At 39.6% G+C, this 21,021-nt stretch overlaps 1 protein-coding gene across 3 annotated transcripts in view; it reads right to left on the reverse strand.

Moving 5' to 3' along the window:
* Positions 1–21,021, reverse strand: part of LOC106700075 (zinc finger protein 518A-like) — a 34,181-nt gene extending 13,160 nt beyond the window's left edge. Inside the window, exons 1-3 of one of the 3 annotated variants that reach the window (XM_023341047.1) lie at positions 20,415–21,021; positions 20,075–20,321; positions 4,655–4,860 (exon numbers count right to left, since the gene is read on the reverse strand). The gene's annotated coding sequence lies outside the window, so the exon portion shown is untranslated. Of the gene's footprint in view, positions 1–4,654; positions 4,861–20,074 lie in introns of all 3 variants that reach the window. The other 2 variants (XM_023341046.1, XM_023341048.1) reach the window with 2 other exon arrangements.

Below are 21,021 nucleotides of genomic sequence, written 5' to 3' on the forward strand. Positions count from 1 at the left end.
CTTCTTCTTCCGACTCTTGGAAAAGTCCCTGTCCCCCCGCACCAAGGAAAATCCAGGGACCTCTACGCTGTAGTCCGGAATAAGCGAGTGTAGCCAGGTTTCCGTGAAGCAGAAGATACTGCACTCCCTGTACTCCTTCTGGGTCCTAACCAGGGCAGTGAGTTCGTCTGTGCCTCGAACCCAAAGACCTCACTTTCCCCACAATAATCGCCGGTACCGCTGGTTTGTGCCGTCTCCTCTTCTCCCTCCGTTTAACTCCAGGCCTGCAGCCCCGGTGTCTCCTCCATAACTCCTCTGGGACCTCCGGGCAGCAGCAGAGGCTTACACAGCGCAATCAGCTGTTCACGCGCGTAAACAATGCTGCTACTCCTTTCGGCGAGGCTCTCCGTAACAAAGAGTAGAAAAAGTAGCAGAAGAACACGGAGAACAGCGACAAAACCACATCCAGCCATTGTGGAAAGCTTAACTGATGATCTATGGGTTCTTTAAGCACGGATCCTTAATCGGTTACAGCAAATATACACAGATTAACACACATGACGGGAGCTGCGTCTGCAAGCAGCCAGCTATGCCGGCGCCAAAAAATTTGTCAACATGAAGCACTACAGAAGCGTCTCCACTACAAGAAGCTTTCCCTTGAATCAGAGTAGTAATTGAGCCATTCATTACTTTGAATGGCTCAATTACAGCTGCCAGCTGTTCCTCCTTGAGCTGGCAGCTGAAGGAGGAACAGCTTGTCCTGCTCTCTCCCGTCTTTACTGATAACTTTGCCTGAGCTATTTTTAAAGTGACAGTTTTTATAGTTATATTCACATTTTCAACATCATAACTGGATTACTACAAACCTAAGGACTGGGGGATTTTCTTACTTTTATTTTTACCTTACTTTTCTTCATCTCCAAGTTGAACCAGGACAAAATGCCTCCGGCCAACCCCAAGGACATTAGCAGTATTATACAACGACTTCAGTCTATAGAAATGAAGATCAAACAGCTGGAGGTGAACTTTGAAATCAACGCTAACTGTAGAAATCAGATAACTCTTCCTCAAATCAACGGAGAGGTTGTACACCTCGCATCAAAGCAGCCCACCCTGGAACGCTCTGGGTGCCAAGCCTAAGCAAGAGTCTCACACCGCAGATCCGATGAGGCGACTGTCAGGGAGAACCCCTCACCTGGACGAATCAGCGTGGCCAGCTCTGAGCTGAAACCCACCTTCAACCTCAATTACGTCGGGGAATCCCAAACAGCTGACACGGCGCAACCAGAAGTCCAGCGGACATCGGAGATGATATGTGGAAACAACATTAATGTTTATTCAGCATGCAAAGAATATAGTAATGACAAGGGGAGGAGTTGGAGCGAAATTGCTACCGCAGTTGATAAACCTGGTAACTTTTCAGCTGTTCTTCGTTAACGTGACGTAAATAGATTCTAATGATTTTCTTTCAGTCAGGACTTTACGCTGACACTAGCCTGCATTGCAGGTAGATTGTAGTAAAGCATTGATTAATGCCTGGTTTGAAAATTATTTAACTGAGCTTGTAGCCATTATTTTGTGCCCATTGTTGGACATCACACGGTTCGATCGAACCCGATCGAACCGTTATACCTAGGATTTCTGTCGGCTAATGTGTGGTCTGTCAGGTTTTGAAAATGGGCCGACAATTGGCAGGCAGCTCGTGCGCGCTGGGCATTACACTAAGTAAAATGAGGAAGGGGGCGTCAGTGGAGAGCACTGGAGGTGAGCCTTTTTTCATTCGGTGTCATCAACAGAAAGAGAAAAAGGCCGGAAGAGATAATGCCGATAATTAAAATGACGTCGATAGTTTTAATTTATCATACAATTAATTGATTTACCGTTTATCGCGACAGGCCTAAGAATACCATAAATTGTAGTAAAATCTCTTTGGATCACTTCACCTCTTTTGAGTATCTTGGAATTGAAGTTAAAGACCACAAACGAACTTTGACAGTAACTCTATACAAAACTCCAACTTTTGTGGAAAATTTCTTTACTGACTTGAATGAACTTCTATCTCTCATATGTATTGATTATGATTGTTTAATAATTGTCGGTGATTTCAACATTCATGTTGACAACCCCCAAGACAGAGGGGCAAAAAAGCTCGCTAATATTTTAGAGACTTTTGGTCTAACACAACATGTCAAACAAGCAACACACACTCAAGGACACACTGGACCTGGTTATCAGTAAGGGTGTTAATATTTCCAATGTCTCTGTAACTGTTGTCGCATTGTCGGATCACTTCGCTGTTATCTTTGAAAGTTCTTTATCTTTTAACCCACTTATACAAACAGCAACCATCACAAACGTTCTCTCACTGAAAACACAGCAGAAACTTTTAATCAAATCTACTCTTCTTCCTCACCCTTAAGCTGTAATGATGTGGATAAGTTGATTTTCATTTTATCAAAAATGATTTTCAGTCTAAAGTCTCAGATATTATTGATTCCATTGCCCCAATTAAAATGAAGGTTGTGTTTGGTAAAAAGAAATCTTCATGGAGGAATCTGCAAGACAATAGGGCAGAACGAAAATGGAGTAAAACTCTACTTCACGTTAATTATGACATCTATAAAGAAAGACTATGTAACTATCATTTAACACTAAAACATGCAAGAGAGGCTTTCTTTGCAGATGTCATAAACAAAAACATTAACAATGCTCGAGCTTTATTTGCAACAGTTGACAGAATCACAAACCCTCCTGTGACGTTACCGCCTGACTTCCAATGTATTGCGGCCTGCAACCAGTTTTCCAGCTTCTTTTCAGAGAAAATTCAAAAAATCAGAGCATTAATCTGTACATCCACTATAAAGTCAGTACCAATGCTGTGCCCAAACAAAACAAATACAGGAAAAATGACCCAATTTCAACTACTTAATTATAAAACCCTACAGGAAATTCAACTAAGCTCCAGTTCCTGCTGTCTGGATGTTTTACCCTCACATTTCTTTAAGAAAGTCCTGCCTGTTATTGCTGCTGATCTGATCCAAATAGTAAACTCATCGCTGTCATCAGGCGTTTTCCCCAAGGCTTTGAAAACAGCAGTAATCAAACCACTTATAAAAAAGAACAATCTGGACAAATCACTAATGCAGAATTACAGGCCGATCTCCAACCTCCCATTCATCAGCAAAGTTATTGAAAAAGCTGTGTGTAAACAATTAACTAGCTTCCTAGCTATAACCAACCTCTTTGACTACTTCCAGTCTGGTTTTTGTGCTCACCACAGCACAGAGACTGCCCTCGTAAAAGTGTTCAGTGACATCCATATAAATACGGACTGTGGGAGAACCACAGTGGTTCTGTTGGACCTCAGTGCAGCTTTTGACACTGTTGACCATGACACATTACTGAATCGACTGGAGAGGTGGGTCGGACTCTCCGGTCCAGTGCTTAACTGGTTTGAATCCTACATAAAGAACAGGGATTTCTTTGTTTCAATTGAAAACTTTTCATCAAAGAGGTCAAAGGTCACATGTGGGGTACCCTAAGGTTCAATCCTAGGGCCCCTTTTATTCAATATTTATATGCTCCCACTAGCTCAGGTTATAACAGGAAATATTAGCTACCATAACTATGCAGATGACACACAGCTCTACATTACGATGTCACCAGGTGACTCAGAGCCCATCCAATCACTGAACAGATGCTTAGAACAGATAAATGTGTGGATGTGCCAAAACTTTCTCCAGCTGAACAGAAACAAAACTGAAGTTATTATTTTTGGACCTAAAGAGGAACGATCTAGAGTCAATGCACAGCTTCAGTTGTTACAACTGAAAACCAGCGATCAGGCCCGAAACCACTACTCCCAGTGATCTGGGAGTAGTAATGGACTCTGACCTGAACCTCCAGAGTCACATAATGACAGTTACTGAGTCGGCCTTCTATCACCTGAAGAACATTTCCAGGATAAAAGACTAATGTCTCAGCAAGATCTAGAGAAACTCATCCATGCGTTCATCTTCAGTCGTATTGATTATTGCAACAGCATCTTCACAGATCTGTCCAACAAAACAATCAAACAGCTGCAGCTGATCCAGAATGCTGCTGCTCGCGCTCTCACTAAAACCAGGAAGATAGAGCACATAACACCAGTTTTAAAGTCCCTACACTGGCTCCCTGTAGCTCAAAGAATAGACTTTAAAATAATGGTGTTCGTTTACAAATCACTGAACAGCTTAGCACCACAATACATTAAAGATCTGCTGTTGTTGTATCAACCTTCCAGACCTCTCAGGTCTTCCGGTTCTGGTCTGCTCTGCCAGAACCAGAACCAAACGAGGAGAAGCAGCTTTCAGCATCTATGCACCACAAATTTGGAACAAACTCCCAGAAAACTGTAAAACAGCTGAAACACTGACTTCTTTTAAATCTCAACTAAAAACCCACCTGTTTAGAATTGTATTTGAAATTTAATCAATTACAAATTTATTGATGGAACTTGACTTAATGATTGATTCTATATTGCATTGTGTTTCTGTGTTTGTAATGATGTAAAGCACTTTGAAATGCCTTGCTGCTGAAATGTGCTATACAAATAAAATTTGATTGATTGATTGATTGATTGATTGATTGATTGATTGATTGATTGATTGATTTCCTGCATAGAACGTGCATTTACCAGGGAAGAAGGAAGTAGCTAGATGGAGTGGTGAAGAAGAGGGAGCTGGTTCTACTGAAGAACTGCAACCATATTTTTTGAGCCATATAGTTCAGGAAGCAACGATGACTCCAATCTTCTTGGGAAGGAAGGATCCGAAAGTGAGGGGTTGGAGCAGGACATCTGTCGCCTCCAAATCACTGAATGGTGATAAGCCGTTTCAACACCTTTAAAAAAAACATGAGCAGAAACAAAAAGCAACAAATGAAAATAAATATCGGTTCTTCGTATCAACCTAGTTATATTTATTTGACTGATATTGACATGTTTAAAAAATTACATATCAGTCGATGCTGGCATTGTGCAACCCTATTTACAACAACATAGTAAACACTAGTGATGGGTTAACCAGGCGTTTGTATCTGTATTGATACTATTGATATCGTCACTGAATACTGACATCTGCTGGACCTTAAAAATTCCTACAGGGACCTTTGTTGACACTGTCAACTGACACTGATTTAATGACCTAGTACATACAGTAATATATTTTAAGTCACTGTATTTTATATTGTATTACTTCATCTCTTCATTTAAATTTAAAATATGTTTGATATAGGAGAACCATAGGCGAAAGCAGAGGAGCTCAATTTTTTCATAAGATCCGTTTCATACCGTCATGACATAGTGACAGTTTTAACAAATAGTAAAAAACATTTTCTTTTTTAATAAAAATTACATACTGTAGCTTTAAAGCGAGGCTTTGCACCAGTCTTTGTTTCCACAATTGTGTAATAAGAACTACCCTTGAAATGATTAGCAATGTTTTGCAAAATTATTGTTATTGCAAAATTACTGTAAGCAATAGGTATTTCACGAAAAATTCTCGAAACTGCAAAAAGTGTAATGCCGGATTCACAAAGCATGTGAATTGAAGACCTAGTCAGACAGTCAAGAAGATTGAGGCAGATGTCACTGTCCGACAACAGGGAAGTGATGGCGGTGTTCCGTCAGCCCATCAGCTCCCGAAATCATGAAAAATAAAACCTCGTAAAAACGGCGGAACTGTGCACAGGATAAAAACATCATGCAGAGCCTACTTAACCCCTCCTAGGGCTTAAAAGCAGGTAAAGCAGGATAAGGTAGTCAAGTAAAACAGCAGAGGGAACCCAGAAGCAACTTTCACATAAAATTGATAGAATCCAGAGAATATGCAGTGTTTGTTGAACTGTCTTGAGATCTTGTCACCAGTATGTCCCTCATTCTTCAGTAAGGTCTTCATAGTGAGCCATCACCTTAATAGTGCAGGTGTCACTTGACTTTCTAACACACCCTGAGATTTTTAAAAATATCTTGTAATTTTTTAATCCTTTCTACTATGACCTTTGGTGCAAGAAGAGAATTAGATATGGCCTTGCAGCGTTTTCTTGTGTTCTGAGGAGCCACTATGTGCAGACATGTTTCCTCACTAATCTCTGTTTTAGCCACAACTTACTTCAAACCAACTGCAGGAAACTGCTGTTTCTCAACTGTTGACTTGGTAAAAATAGTTGTCCCCAATTAATCAATGCAATTACCGTAAATTTTGTATCATCATATTTTGACATGCTTGGACACAGCACTGTATTGAACATTGATGGCGTTTCCTTAGCTATGAACATTTGCAGCTTACACATCCTATGGAGGACATCAATGACGGTCTTCTGGCCAGCAGTAAGATCTGCAGTCTTCCCTATATCGAACTGAACTGAGACAATAGAACCAAATTAAAATAATGTAATGACACTTGGTGGAAACCTGTGCTCCCCCAGTTTACAACATTCATGCCCTGTAAAATGTGAGCTGATTTCTTCACAGTATTCTCATTTTTTGAATTCCTGTTTTTATGGGTTTTATGTAAAAACAAACAAACAAATACTTGGGGGTCGGGATAAACCACAAAAGGCAAAACACAGGTAGCAGTTTGCTGCTGAATGGTTTAGGACTGAAACGATTCCTCGAATGATTAGAGTACCTCGATTATTAAAATTCCTCGAGGAAAATTTACCTGCCTCGAAGCTTTGTTAATTTATGTTTTATTATTTAGTGCACCGTGTTCCAATGAAAACCCAGACATTATGGGGTTAGGATTATGGGGATTATGCCTGGGTTTTCATTGTTTTTTGGGGACCAATAAGCATCCTTAAAATGACTGGAGCGCTGCCTGGAGTAAGGCAGCCTTTTCCTCCAGTAGCTGCTGGTTCAAAGTGAATGGCGGGAAGAGCGCTGCTGGAGTATTTATACAGGTAAGCAGACTGAACACGGTGGGCGGCTGAGTAACTACTCAGATGCTTATAGTGTAAGTGTAGCTTTACGGACGAACCGTACAATAAATTTCATATCATCCTACTCTGAACAAAAGGGTGGCGGAAATCATTGTGGCGGTACATGGCTGGTAGATGAGTTTCTGAGTGTGACAAACAAAGGTGCCGTAAATATCCCATATTGCTCCCCCCGTTCTTACTTTCGTCCCCTGGTCTACCAGTCATACATTTGTTTGTTCGTCTTTCCTCCCTAGGAGCCCTAGGAGGGGACTTATTTCCTCCCCTCCACCTGCATCTTACGTTCGTTTGTTCGCCTGCCCCCCACCACCACCCCAAACCCCCAACTCCAGGCGGCATTTCCTGTATTCTCAAACCCAAAGCTTGACAGGTATGGGGAAGGATTAAATTCATCTATTAAACTGACTGAAGATAAATACATAAACTAAAAGCTGGAGCATTGACATTTTTATAAGCGTATTTGTGAGCCTGCCTCTTTATTGTTAAATTTAATATAACTTCAGATTTTTGTATTACTTCAGGTTAACTTAGAAAGTGAGCTATTATTGTTACAGGTTAGTTTTCTAAACTACTAAAAAGTAACTGTTAGGGATGCTCAAAAATGAAAAATTGGACTGATATTGATATCCAACACCCGTATTATGCCAGATTTACCTTTTTTTTTTATCCCATTACTCGATTAATTGTAAGACTAACTGATAGATTACTCGATTACTAAAATATTTGTTTACAACAGCCCTAGGATGATTTGAATTCTTTGATGAATCCAGCCAATCATGCTACACAATAACCAGGTGCTGCAGCTCTAACAAGCTCTGAAAAAGCTTTTTACTAGCAAAAATAGGAAACGCAGTCAAATAAGAAAAGGGCAGCCCCAGATGGATACAGAACACCTTGACTGTAAATGTTTCTTAAAGGAAAAGGCATAAAAAATGTTTCCAATTGATGTCACATATATAATCGTCTGTATGAAACAAATCTTTAAGAAGAGTTAACATTGGCTGGCTTTCCAAGTATCGGCTCACTTTACTGCAACGTCATGCGAGCACTTTGTGAACTCATCTTCAACACCACTGGTAAAATTGTTAACTACCTGCACAGGCTGGGAAAACTGCTAAATAAAGTAAAAATGCTTGTTTTCCTTATCAAAGGAATTTTAGCTTTGTCTAGAAAAAAATGCCTAAAGGGCAGAAAAGGGGAACCTTTTCTGCTTATTCTAAGCCCGTACAGTTTTTGGACGTTTCCTTCATATATGTATTGATTAGAAATATCTGTTATTGACCCATAGAAGAAAAATTCAGAAATTTTTTAGGCAATATGTTCAATTTCGCCAAAATTATTCTGATTCAAATGTAACTCAGGAATTCAGTAATATTCCATAGTATGCTGATCAACTCGACTACATTTGATTATATCTCAGTCTCAAGCATTTAATGGATATTAGCTTGTACCTCCATAATAAATGATCCCATTTCTATAAAATATGGCTTAAATTAAAGCTGAGGAAATTGCCGACGTTTTCATACGTAAAATATGTATACTACCAAGATATAAGTACATCTATAAACAGTTTGGTTTCTGTCAGTTCTGTAAAGATACAAGAGAAGTCTAAAAACAAATTATTCTTTTTTGGTCAGTAATTTAATTTTACCTAATTGACACTTTAGCACTCTTAGTTTGTTAAAGATTAACAAACAAGGCTCCTGTACGTTATGAAATATCGTCCTGTTTGATGATTGTTATGGATATCGAAATGTTCTACAGACAAAAGAGGCAATTAGTCCAGACTGACATTTATTGAACAAAAGTTCAATAAATGTCTTTTTTGCAGCAGTTGCAGTGCGCGACAATAAACGGAAAAATAATACTGAAAAACAAGTGAAAACAATGCTAAATCACTTTTTGTTCTGCTTTCGCTCTCTGTGTCGGTTTTACGCCACAGAAAATAACTTTTTGGCTTGTTATCATAGCAAGACTCGTTGCTATGACAACAGACAACAATTCTACAAGTACACAGAGCAGAGTTTATGTTCAAGTGTATCCGGAGTAAACTCCAAAAAACACAAACATATTTCTTATGCAAAAAACATGCTTGAAAACAAAAAAAAAAGCAAAACAGCCCATTGCAATTTTGTTTTCATGCTTGATGTTAATTCTGCAATCATCAATAAGTGATTAAAGGAAAAGGCATAAAAAATGTTTCCAATTGATGTCACATATATAATCGTCTGTATGAAACAAATCTTTAAGAAGAGTTAACATTGGCTGGCTTTCCAAGTATCGGCTCACTTTACTGCAACGTCATGCGAGCACTTTGTGAACTCATCTTCAACACCACTGGTAAAATTGTTAACTACCTGCACAGGCTGGGAAAACTGCTAAATAAAGTAAAAATGCTTGTTTTCCTTATCAAAGGAATTTTAGCTTTGTCTAGAAAAAAATGCCTAAAGGGCAGAAAAGGGGAACCTTTTCTGCTTATTCTAAGCCCGTACAGTTTTTGGACGTTTCCTTCATATATGTATTGATTAGAAATATCTGTTATTGACCCATAGAAGAAAAATTCAGAAATTTTTTAGGCAATATGTTCAATTTCGCCAAAATTATTCTGATTCAAATGTAACTCAGGAATTCAGTAATATTCCATAGTATGCTGATCAACTCGACTACATTTGATTATATCTCAGTCTCAAGCATTTAATGGATATTAGCTTGTACCTCCATAATAAATGATCCCATTTCTATAAAATATGGCTTAAATTAAAGCTGAGGAAATTGCCGACGTTTTCATACGTAAAATATGTATACTACCAAGATATAAGTACATCTATAAACAGTTTGGTTTCTGTCAGTTCTGTAAAGATACAAGAGAAGTCTAAAAACAAATTATTCTTTTTTGGTCAGTAATTTAATTTTACCTAATTGACACTTTAGCACTCTTAGTTTGTTAAAGATTAACAAACAAGGCTCCTGTACGTTATGAAATATCGTCCTGTTTGATGATTGTTATGGATATCGAAATGTTCTACAGACAAAAGAGGCAATTAGTCCAGACTGACATTTATTGAACAAAAGTTCAATAAATGTCTTTTTTGCAGCAGTTGCAGTGCGCGACAATAAACGGAAAAATAATACTGAAAAACAAGTGAAAACAATGCTAAATCACTTTTTGTTCTGCTTTCGCTCTCTGTGTCGGTTTTACGCCACAGAAAATAACTTTTTGGCTTGTTATCATAGCAAGACTCGTTGCTATGACAACAGACAACAATTCTACAAGTACACAGAGCAGAGTTTATGTTCAAGTGTATCCGGAGTAAACTCCAAAAAACACAAACATATTTCTTATGCAAAAAACATGCTTGAAAACAAAAAAAAAAGCAAAACAGCCCATTGCAATTTTGTTTTCATGCTTGATGTTAATTCTGCAATCATCAATAAGTGATTACCTGAATACCTGCAGTGATTGATTAGCCAATCACTGCAGGTATTCACTTTCTGCACTACTTTCTGACAGATCACCTACTTTCTGACAGATCATCAGTAGATGATCTGTCAGAAAGTAGTTGTGTGGGTCGCTTTATTTTAGTGTTAACTGATCCAAAACACACCGATCTACGCAGCACAGGTAAATGATAAAATTGTCAAAGTCAAGTTAGCAGAACTGACCTACTTCCCATTTTTTAAATATTTTTTTAGTTCAAACATTTTACTGATTTGTGAAATGTGATACACTTGGACCTTGTTATTTAGTTGTAGTGTTTGCATTGCATCCCTTATTCAGATCCTTTGCCTGATCTTGTCATTTTCCGACCACCGATTTTCCCAACTCAATGTGCATAATTGTGCATGTGCGGCACATGATATACAGATATACAGTATTGATATACAGTTCAGTATATCAATACTGCTGTCTTCTGTCCTTAAAGCTCCTCTCTCATTTCTCGCTATTTTTAATGCAAGACAAGGTAGGGGGACTTGCACTTGATTGTTAGTGTGCAAAGCAACTGTATCGACAATGTACACTGCTGTACTCTTCCCATTATGTATTGATTTATATTTTATGTATTTTTTTGGTATGTTTTATTGTTTTATTATTTTAACTTATACTTTGTCTTTTAGTTTTTATACTTCCTGTAACATCAATTGCCCATCTGGGACACAAATAAATCTGAATCAGCATCTATTCAGTCACAAGTCTGAAACTGGTGTCAGGTTACTTTGTGTTGTATTAAATGTTGGGGAAAAAAGATTCATATTCATATGTAAAATTTGCAATGACTGTTTCTTGAATTCATAGTTGCCGGCTAGGGTAGCAACAGGGGTGGCATGGCAAAGGGTGGCAACCCAGTAGATCCTCCCTTGAGCAGATGTACTGTTTTGGCTGGGAAGCTACAGATTGTTTACCCCACTTTCCCGTAGTGCTCCTGTATTATTTATTTTCCCATAAATATCCTGTATTGTGCCCACCCCCATGTCCCCTCGCGCTCTCATGTTAGCTTCGCTCCCTCCCCACTCTGACTGTACCCCACACACCCACACACCCCTCACTCTTACGTTAGCCCCGCTATTGCGTTAGTCTACAACCCCCAAACCCCCACCTACACTGGACTAATAATACTGAGGTGCTTTACAGGAAGGGTCAGAGCAGGCTCTAACTGCTGAGAAGGCTGAGGTCGCATCACACTGCGACCTCAGCACGTAATGGCTGATGTAATGGATGGCAGCACGTAAACACGCAGCGGCTCGGAGCGCTCAAGTTTTCTTTTATTTAAAATTTTTAGTCTATTTTTTGTAATCTGGTAGGACAGCTGAAGTGCTGAAGCAGTACAGCAGGGAAGAATTACTGAAAATTAAGAATCAGACATCCCAATTTGTATATTCAAAGCAGGATTTTATCTCACCGTAGCTACAATAGTCAGGTCTAGCTCCAAGGTCTCTTGGACCACCCCTGTGTGGCCCAAGAGACGGCTGGCAAAACTTAGGTACAGGCGGTGCATTGAGGAACAGTTCAACAACAATGACTCATGGAATATGTGGAAAGGACTCACGACTATGGCAAACTACAAGAGCACTAGCCAGTGGATCAGTGAGGAGCCCTTTCTTCCTGATACATTGAATAGTTTCTTCGCTAGATTTTATGCCACTAGTGGCAGAGAAAGCAATCCTCCCCTCCAACTAGAGGAGCAATATCAGCCCCTAATCCTGCAGCTCAACCAGGTGACTTCCGCTGTGAAGAGGATTAACCCCAACAGAGCCGCAGGACTGGACAAGGTATCGGGAAGGACTCTGAGGTCTTGTGCTGACCAGTGGGCAGGTTTCTTTTTAGACATTTTCAATCTGTCCCTGCAGTTTTCCACTGTCCATCTGCCTTTAAGTCCTATATCATTGTGCTGGTACCAAAGAAATCTGCTATGACTGGCAGAAATGACTACCGCCCAGTTGCACTAACCCCACTCATTATGAAGTGCTTTGAGAGGCTCATCCTAAAAACACATCAAGAATAACCTTCCTGCTGGTCTACCATACCATACCATACCAACTTTATTTATAAAGCACTTTAAAACAACCACAGCTTATACAAAGTGCTGTACATCAAAACACAACATAACAATAAAAAGCATAAAATAAAAACTTACAGTTTAAAAACAAAAACATACAATTTAAAACTAGATCCCGCTAGAGTTGAAAGCCAAATAAAATAGATGGGTTTTAAGACGAGCTTTAAAAGTGGACAGTGAAGGGGCCTCCCTGACCTGCAAAGGCAAGTTGTTCCATAATTTGGGGCCCATGACAGAGAAAGCCCTGTCTCCTCTGAGCTTCCTTCTTGATCTCGGTACCTCCAAAAGCAGCTGATCTGCGGACCTAAGAGACCGATAAGGTATGTATGGGTGAAGAAGCTCAGAGAGGTAAGCCGGGGCAAGATTATGTAGTGATTTAAAAACAAACATAAGAATTTTAAAATGAATCCTAAAATATACAGGCAGCCAGTGAAGTGAGGCCAGGACAGGGGTCACGTGTTCCCTCTTTCGAGTTCCTGTCAGCAGTCGTGCAGCAGCATTCTGTACTAGCTGCAGACGTGAGAGCAGCGACTGACTAACTCCCAGATAAGGTGCGTTACAGTAATCCAATCGAGTTGAAATAAAAGCATGGATCACTGTTTCAAAATGCTGCCTGGAAAGAAAAGATTTCACTGACGCCAGTCGCCTTAAATGATAAAAGCTGGACTTAACCACGGCTCTGATTTGGCTGTCCAATTTAAAATCACTGTCCACCTTAAAACCAAGATCTGTAATAACAGGTTTAAAATAAACCTCCAAGGGTCCCAGGTCAACAGAGGAGGACTCACAGGAGCCACTGGGTCCAAACACCATCACCTCTGTTTTGTTTTCATTAAAATTTAAAAAGTTCAAGGCCAACCAAGCTTTAATATCACCTAGACATGCCAGGAGATGTTGATAGAATGTACATCCTTTTGCTTCAGGGGCAAATAAATCTGACAATCATCAGCGTAACAATGAAACGAAATCCCATGTTTCCTGAGGACAGAACCCAGAGGCAGTAAATAAAGAGAGAAAAGCAGTGGGCCCAGAATTGAGCCCTGTGGGACGCCATAAGGCATTGAAGCAGCAGATGATTGAGAGTCACCAATCTTGACCGAGATTGTTCTCTCCTCCAGGTAAGACCTGAACCATCCAATACCTACAACGTGGTGTAATCGCGATATTAAAATGTCGTGGTCTACTGTATCAAAGGCAGCAGTTAGGTCAAGTAAAATCAGAACAACATGGTTACCAGAATCACATGCAAGAAGGATGTCATTAAAAACTCTTATTAAAGCAGATTCTGTGCTATGAAGAGTTTTAAAACCTGACTGGAAAACCTCCAGAATGCCATTGTAATCTAAAAACTGTTTCAGCTGACAGTACACAAGTTTTTCTAAAACCTTAGAAAGAAAAGGCAGCTTCGAAATAGGCCGATAATTAGCCAGAACAGTTTGATCAAGGCCAGGTTTTTTAAGCAGTGGATGCACTACTGCATGTTTAAAACTAGCAGGGACCACACCTGATGACAGACTGCTATTTATAATTGCAAGAACAGGCTGCCCTATGCTAGATAAGATATCTTTAAAAAATCGTGGAGGGACAGGATCACGAGGGGAACCTGATGGCTTAATATGGCCAACCGCGTCCTCTAAAAGTGAGACAGTCACAGGCACAAACTGATCGAAAGCAGCCGATCGAGGGACCAAAACAGAGGGGTCAGAGTCAGGAGCTGTGATAAGAGCCCTGGTACTACCAACCTTTTCAATAAAAAATGCAGAAAATCATCACACACATCAGGAGAAGCTTCCAAACAGGCATTCTGTGGAATATTAAGCAGAGAGTCAATGGTGTTAAATAAAACACGTTGGTTATGGCAGTTTGAGAGAATGAGATTTGCCAAATATTCCCTTTTTGCCTCTTTAACCGTCCTCTGGTAGAGACGCCAACAGTCTTTTAAAATCTGAAAAGTAACCTGCATTCTAGACACCAGTTTGCCTATAGGAGGAGCCGGTCCACAGAGGATGCTGTCTCCATTGCACTACACGCAGCCCTGACACATCTGCAGCATCCTGATCCTTATGCTAGATGCTATTTGTTGACTTCAGTTCAGCATTTAACACCATCATCCTGGAGAAGCTGATAGTGAAAATCCACGACATGGGATTTTCAAGATCAATGTGCCTTTGGATCAGGGACATTCTCACCAACCGGCCTCAGATGGTGAGAATAGGGGACCGAATATCATTCACCCTGATCCTCAATACAGGCACACTGCAGGGCTGTGTGCTTAGTCCGGTTCTTTTTACACTGTTCACCCACGACTGTATAGCCGTCCACTCCAGGAACAGGGTTCTAAAGTTTGCAGATGATACCACCATAGTGGCTCTGATAAACAATGATGAGACCCTGTAGAGAGAGGAGATCCAGAACCTGTCCAAGTGGTGTTCAGTGAATAACCTGGTGCTCAACACCAGCAAGACCAGGGAGGTCATAGTAGACAAGAGGTCCAGGAGAACAGTGCATCCACCTATTGGAATACAAGGGGAGGTAGTGGAGTGAATAGACGACATCAAATTCCTGGACCTCCACATCACCTTGGACCTGACTTGGTTGCTGAACACCTCTTTTCTGACAGGGAAGGCCCGATAAAGACTGTTCTTCCTCAGGAAATTGAAAAGGGCTGGACTTTCTGCTCAGCTGCTAAAGAACTTCTACAGAGCTGGGAGCATCCTCTGCCACAGCTTGACTGTGTGGTATGGCAACTGCACAATCAAGGACAAAAAGAACTTGGCCTGGGTGGTGAAAACTGCCTATTGGATCGTGGGAAGTCAGCTACCGAACCTGGATGTAATATATACTGGCAGACTGCAAAGGAAAGCCAGTTGTATTGCTGCTGATCCCACTTATGCAGGTGGGATCAGCAGGACACAAACTGTTTGTACCACTACCGCCATTGAAACAGTACAGTGCACAACCACACGGTTAAAAAACAGCTTTTTCCCAAAAGCTGTGAAATCTATCTGTCCACCATACATCCTTTCTGCCCCCTGCAGTCACACCCACACCCTTCTGCTGCACTCCAAGGACTGATTAAGACATTATTCATTTATCACTGAGGGTACCACACCAATTTCATTATGTTCTGGAAACATAATGACAAAAATCTTATGTCTTATGAAGACATTCTTTGATTCTGTGGTGGTATCAGCCATCGTCTATGGTGTGCTTTGTGGGAGCAGGCGGCTTATCTGTAGCAAAGAGGAAGCGGTTAGATCAGATCATCAAGAAGGCCACATCTTTTCAAGGATGGCATTTGACCCAGTGCAGATGGTGGGAGACAGACGGACTCTGGCTAAAATAATATCACTGATAGACAGTGTCTTCCATCCCATGTATGAACCTGTTGGTGAACTGGGCAAACTACTGCATCCTACGTGCACTAAAGAGTGTTATAGGATTGTCTTCCTCCCAACTGCTGTTACACTTTATATCCATCACTACTTCCAACAAAATCAATAAGGTATGTACATAAATGGTGAACCAATAACTGAACTGATAAATTGGCTCAGATTTCCTTAATTGTTGGAGACTGATGAGTGGTCAATTTTATCCACTGGTCTACCTCTGCAAAAGTCTAAAAATCAGCTAAACTTTTGCTCTGCTGTGAGAGAGGGTTGTGTGATAAACCCACCCATCGGGTCATGTCTGCATGTTCACAGTTAACAATAGTCACCCCACTGTTGCCAACTAAGAAACTTTCTTGCTATATTTAGCAACATTTCAGACAAATATAAAATCAGTATCAGCCAAAATTGAAATCAGCAGGTCAGGACTCGACCAGAAAACTTAAATTGGTGCACACAGATGTGCTAGAACGCAAGTCTTTCCTGTCCAAGGCTATCAGACTTTATATTAGGGCTGAAACGATTCCTCAAATGATTTGAGTACCTTAATAATTAAAATTCCTCAAGGAAAATTTATCTGCCTTGAAGGTTCGTTAAATTATGTTTTATTAGCGCCCCCTGTTCCGGCCGGATCATTATTTGTGGAGGGCAGCGCTGTCACTTCCGCCTATGAGTTGTTGTGAAATGCTAGCAGTATGGTCTTGTATTGTGCGCCGTTTTGCCAGGATTGGGGGACAAATAAGGATTGTTGAACTTTGCAGAGAGAGAGACAGAGAGAGAGAGAAAGAGAGATAGAGATCTGATTCCTTGGCTAATCATAAAAATATTCTAGAGTACTCGATTACTAAAATATTGTTTTACAACAGCCCTACTTGCACAGTCTCTAGAGCTGTGCGTTTTAAATGTTGAATATATATTTAGTAATATACTGAGCGATATGCTTGTGTCCTTCAGACTATCACTGCTCATTGTTATTTATTATTGCTGTATGTTTACTCTTATTACTTTATTTATTTACACTTTTATTGTTTGCTATACAAAGGAGGGGTACAAACAAAATCCCTTCGATGACTATAAATGCACAGTAACACTAACCCCTCACCTCCAATGTGAATGTATTCACATTCTTTACTTTTGGCCAGTACTCACGGCCAGTTATATTCATGGTATGATTCCCCTAGACTGTTTTTTCTCAATTCTTATCACTATCACTGTAATGGACTTTAAAACTATAGCGCATGCAAGCAAATGAAGAAAATGTATACTTTAAGTTAAGAGTTGTTGAACAAATAAGCACAACTGAACAAGTTCAGACAGAGGTGTACAATTACTTAACTTCCAACCACAGGTTGCACTAGACTTTTTTGTTGTGCATCATTATGCATCCGGTTGAAAAAAATCTCACCACTTTTAAAATCATAATGACAGTACGTTATGAGTAGTAACGTACTGTTACGTTACTACTCATAACGTATGAGTAGTAACGTTACTTTTTGTTTTTGAGTTATATTTTTCACTCTGTTCATTTTTCTCTATTGCCTATAATGTTTTCTTGTCTATGAAATCACAGCACTTGCTGTGGAACTGCTAAACAAGGTTAGGACTTCTGGCTAACCAGTTTTGTAAATCCACCATTAAAATCACAGCAATTTTGGAGTCCCAGTTCAGTTAAGTCAAAGTTACAAGTAGACAAGTCAAGACAAGATTCCTTACATTATCCCCCGGCATCAAAGCCTATTCTAAGTGTCTGGTTCAATTTTATTTTTTTCGGGAATGTTCCCACATCAGTGGGGAAAGTCTGTTTGCATGGAGCACTTGAGGAGGAGTGCTTCAGCAACCTCTGCCAGTAAAGAGGGATTTTCAAAAAGACTTTGTTTGACTGAGGGGCAAGTTTCTTCTCTATATGGAAATGAGGCTCACAGCAAAGTGGTAAGATGCTAATAATGCTAAAATGACTTTAAAGCTTATTTTAGACATGAATTTTGTATGTTCTGGCCATTGATTTGACAGTAGCGTTGTGCCATCTCCCTTTGTTAGCGCTGTGCTAGCTGTTAGCTTGCCTCTTTATAATATAACTGCACTGCATTACTGAATATAATTATAACACACGACCCAAATGCATTCAGAGACGTTCTTGACGCTCTCATTTGCCAACTCCTTAACATGTTGAGGCTTTGTTCACTTTTTTATATTGTAGTAACATGTGACTACAAACTGTGCAAGTGTGCAGCATTGTAAAGGGACATGGGCACAGCCTGCCCTACCTGTACACAGCCAAAAAAAGACAAAAACGACTTCTTCACCTTTTTAAAAACACATAAAATACCGCCATTAGCAATATAACGCCAGGCATTGTCAGAAATTGCCTATAGACTTGTCAGAGGCAAAGACAGTTTCAAGTCAGACACTTACTGCTTAGAGTGTCTCAACACAACCCCATAAAAATTAAATTCTCCCTCTAAACACATATTGTAAATTAGTTTTAACTATTTAAAGGAGCTTTATTACATATTTTCCAGGCGCATTGTGCCATTTTATAGCACAATCTACTAAGTATGCTACCCTCAGTTATATATACATACATAGTCTTGTACATCTGTAAATAAATATTTATATCTCGTAGAGCACTTCTGGATAGATGCAAACTACATCTCATTGCTTGTACTTGTGACAGTGCAATGACAATAAAGTTGAATTCTATTCTATTCTATTCTAAATGCTGTGTATTAAATGTGACTTACAAGAAATTAACTTTGTAATTTATTGCCTTGAAATTGGGTCTCTGTCTCTTTAAATACTTCTGCTCTTTCTGAAACTCCACCAACATAACACTGCAGGTATGTTTTTGATGACTAAATGATGTTATAACATAACACCTGTCACATGTGTAAAGTAAAAAAAAGTTAATTTTACATAATACTGTCCATTTAAGTAATCTACAAGCGTGAGTATTTTTTTATCAAGTTAAAGCAACGTACTTTAACATTGTGGGGCTCAAGTCAAACTAATGCCTGATGCAAACTTCCCAAGTTTATGTTTTTCTATTAATGTTAAATCAGGTTAAAAGATGCTGACCAGCAGCATTTGATGTATGCTGCAGAGCAGTGGTCTCAAGCTGCATTCCTCGAGCCAGTCTTAAAACTTTCAGATATCCTACACATTTGAATTAAACAGTAAAACTCTCTCATTAGCATACAGTCAAACTCTGCAGAGCCTTCCTTATAAACTGATATAGTAGCCAGGTGTGCACAGATGTATCTAAAAGTTGCAGGACCCCGGTCTTTAAGGACTGTGGTTTCACACCACTGCTGTAAAATCTGCAGGAAAAAAAATGTACAGTCAACTCAAGTTCACATTATTGTGAACTGTTAGCATGCAACTTCTATATCTTGAGAGGCAAATAAAACATTTTAGTATTTTCTATGAAAAATTCTAATCAAGTAGAAGCAACATAGTAAACAACTTGTCCAAATATCAGTCAACTTTATAAACAGCAACTTTATAAACATAAAAAAATATGCTTGCTTGTACAGAAAAACACCCTAACTGAATAAGCAAAATGCAATAGTCAGTAACAGTAATGAACACCTGAAGTGATCCTTGAGTTGACTTTTGGCTCGAAATGAACAGACTGGACCAGATTCATGTCATGTAATGTGCAACTTATTCTATGTTCCTGCTCAGGTTAAGCAGTATGTAATTCAGCAGAATGGTGACAACACCTGAGGTTGCCACAGGTAGGCTACGATCGGCCACACCTCTCACAGTAACATTAATTAAGCTCAGCAGGAAAAGTTGTGTCGTCTCAAATCCAGAAGCTCAGTTTGTTCACTTGTGGCTAAATAGAAAATGGACAACAAATACAAAGCTCCATCACTGCGTTATAGCTGGGTATTTCCGTAATGGAGTTCACTTTTCCAAAGGACTTGTTCCTTAGGAACCTAACTTCAGATGAAAGCTGCATCACGGGGAGAACTCCAGGCTGAACCCAGCCAGCCAACAATGCGACCACATTTTATCGCACTGCTCCTGTTTCTACAATGTTCCTGAAACAAGATGCCACTCTGAGATTAATCTGAGTCTCTAACGACTTTTAAAAGCACTTATGTTACACCTAAATAAAGAACTCACCAAAGCAAGTACATTTAAAGTTCTATTAAATAAGTTTGTGCTTACTATGAAGTCGAAGGAAGCTCGGGCTGTTTCTCAACAACGTCCAGCATTGTTAAAGAAGGTCAAGCATGAAAGGAACATACAACAAAACATCAGCCTTCCTTCTCTCTTCTCTGAAGAACCACATCGACGGCGGCCATGACAGTCCATCCGGGTACTCCTTTGCTCCTGACACTCATGTAGTCGCGGATGAATATGCATTGACTGTCAAACATTAAATTAGTGCCACGAAGGATATTTTTGTTCCATCCTAAACACAAAGAGCAACTTTCAGTGGAACGCAACAGCAATTACTTAAACTAAAATACACCCAAACCTTTGCAACGTTGTTACTGCACAATACCTTTCATCCTGTTTCTCTCTGTGTGTCCGTGTGTGTGTATTTGTGTCTCTGCGTATAGCTGGAGGTAGGAATAAACAATGGTTAGTAATGGCGGAAACATTATCTTTTCTGTGTTACTGTATGATCTGCTAGTGTATTTATTGACCTGAAGTCATTTTATTAATGTTTTTTTCCCCTGCCTAACTCGGTTTCACGCACGAGCACACGCGCATCAAAGACAGAAACCCGTAAAGAGACGGACAGTAATGGCGGACGCACTCTGCCAGTCTGTATTGTATAACTAAGCATGGAAACTGTTTCCGTAGCCATCGGTCGTACTAAGAAATATGAAGCCTGGGATAGTTTTATGCGTATCTACTCTAACATAACGGTTCTACTCGCTTATTGTTTTAATCTGTTCAAATTAATTATGATTTTGTAAGTACTGCAATTTGCATTACATGATGTGATTTGTAAGAGCAGTTTGATACCTCGCAAATAACATATTAAACAACAACAATATGGCTCGGGGTTCAAAACAGTTCTTATTGAAATTATATTTCATAAAATGAATTGGTAGTAATTTACAGAATGAATTCCTGGATCTTAAAAGGACATAAAACTGCAG

Source organism: Xiphophorus maculatus, chromosome 10, assembly GCF_002775205.1.
Source record: "Xiphophorus maculatus strain JP 163 A chromosome 10, X_maculatus-5.0-male, whole genome shotgun sequence".
In the NCBI taxonomy this organism is placed as follows: Eukaryota; Metazoa; Chordata; class Actinopteri; order Cyprinodontiformes; family Poeciliidae; genus Xiphophorus; species Xiphophorus maculatus.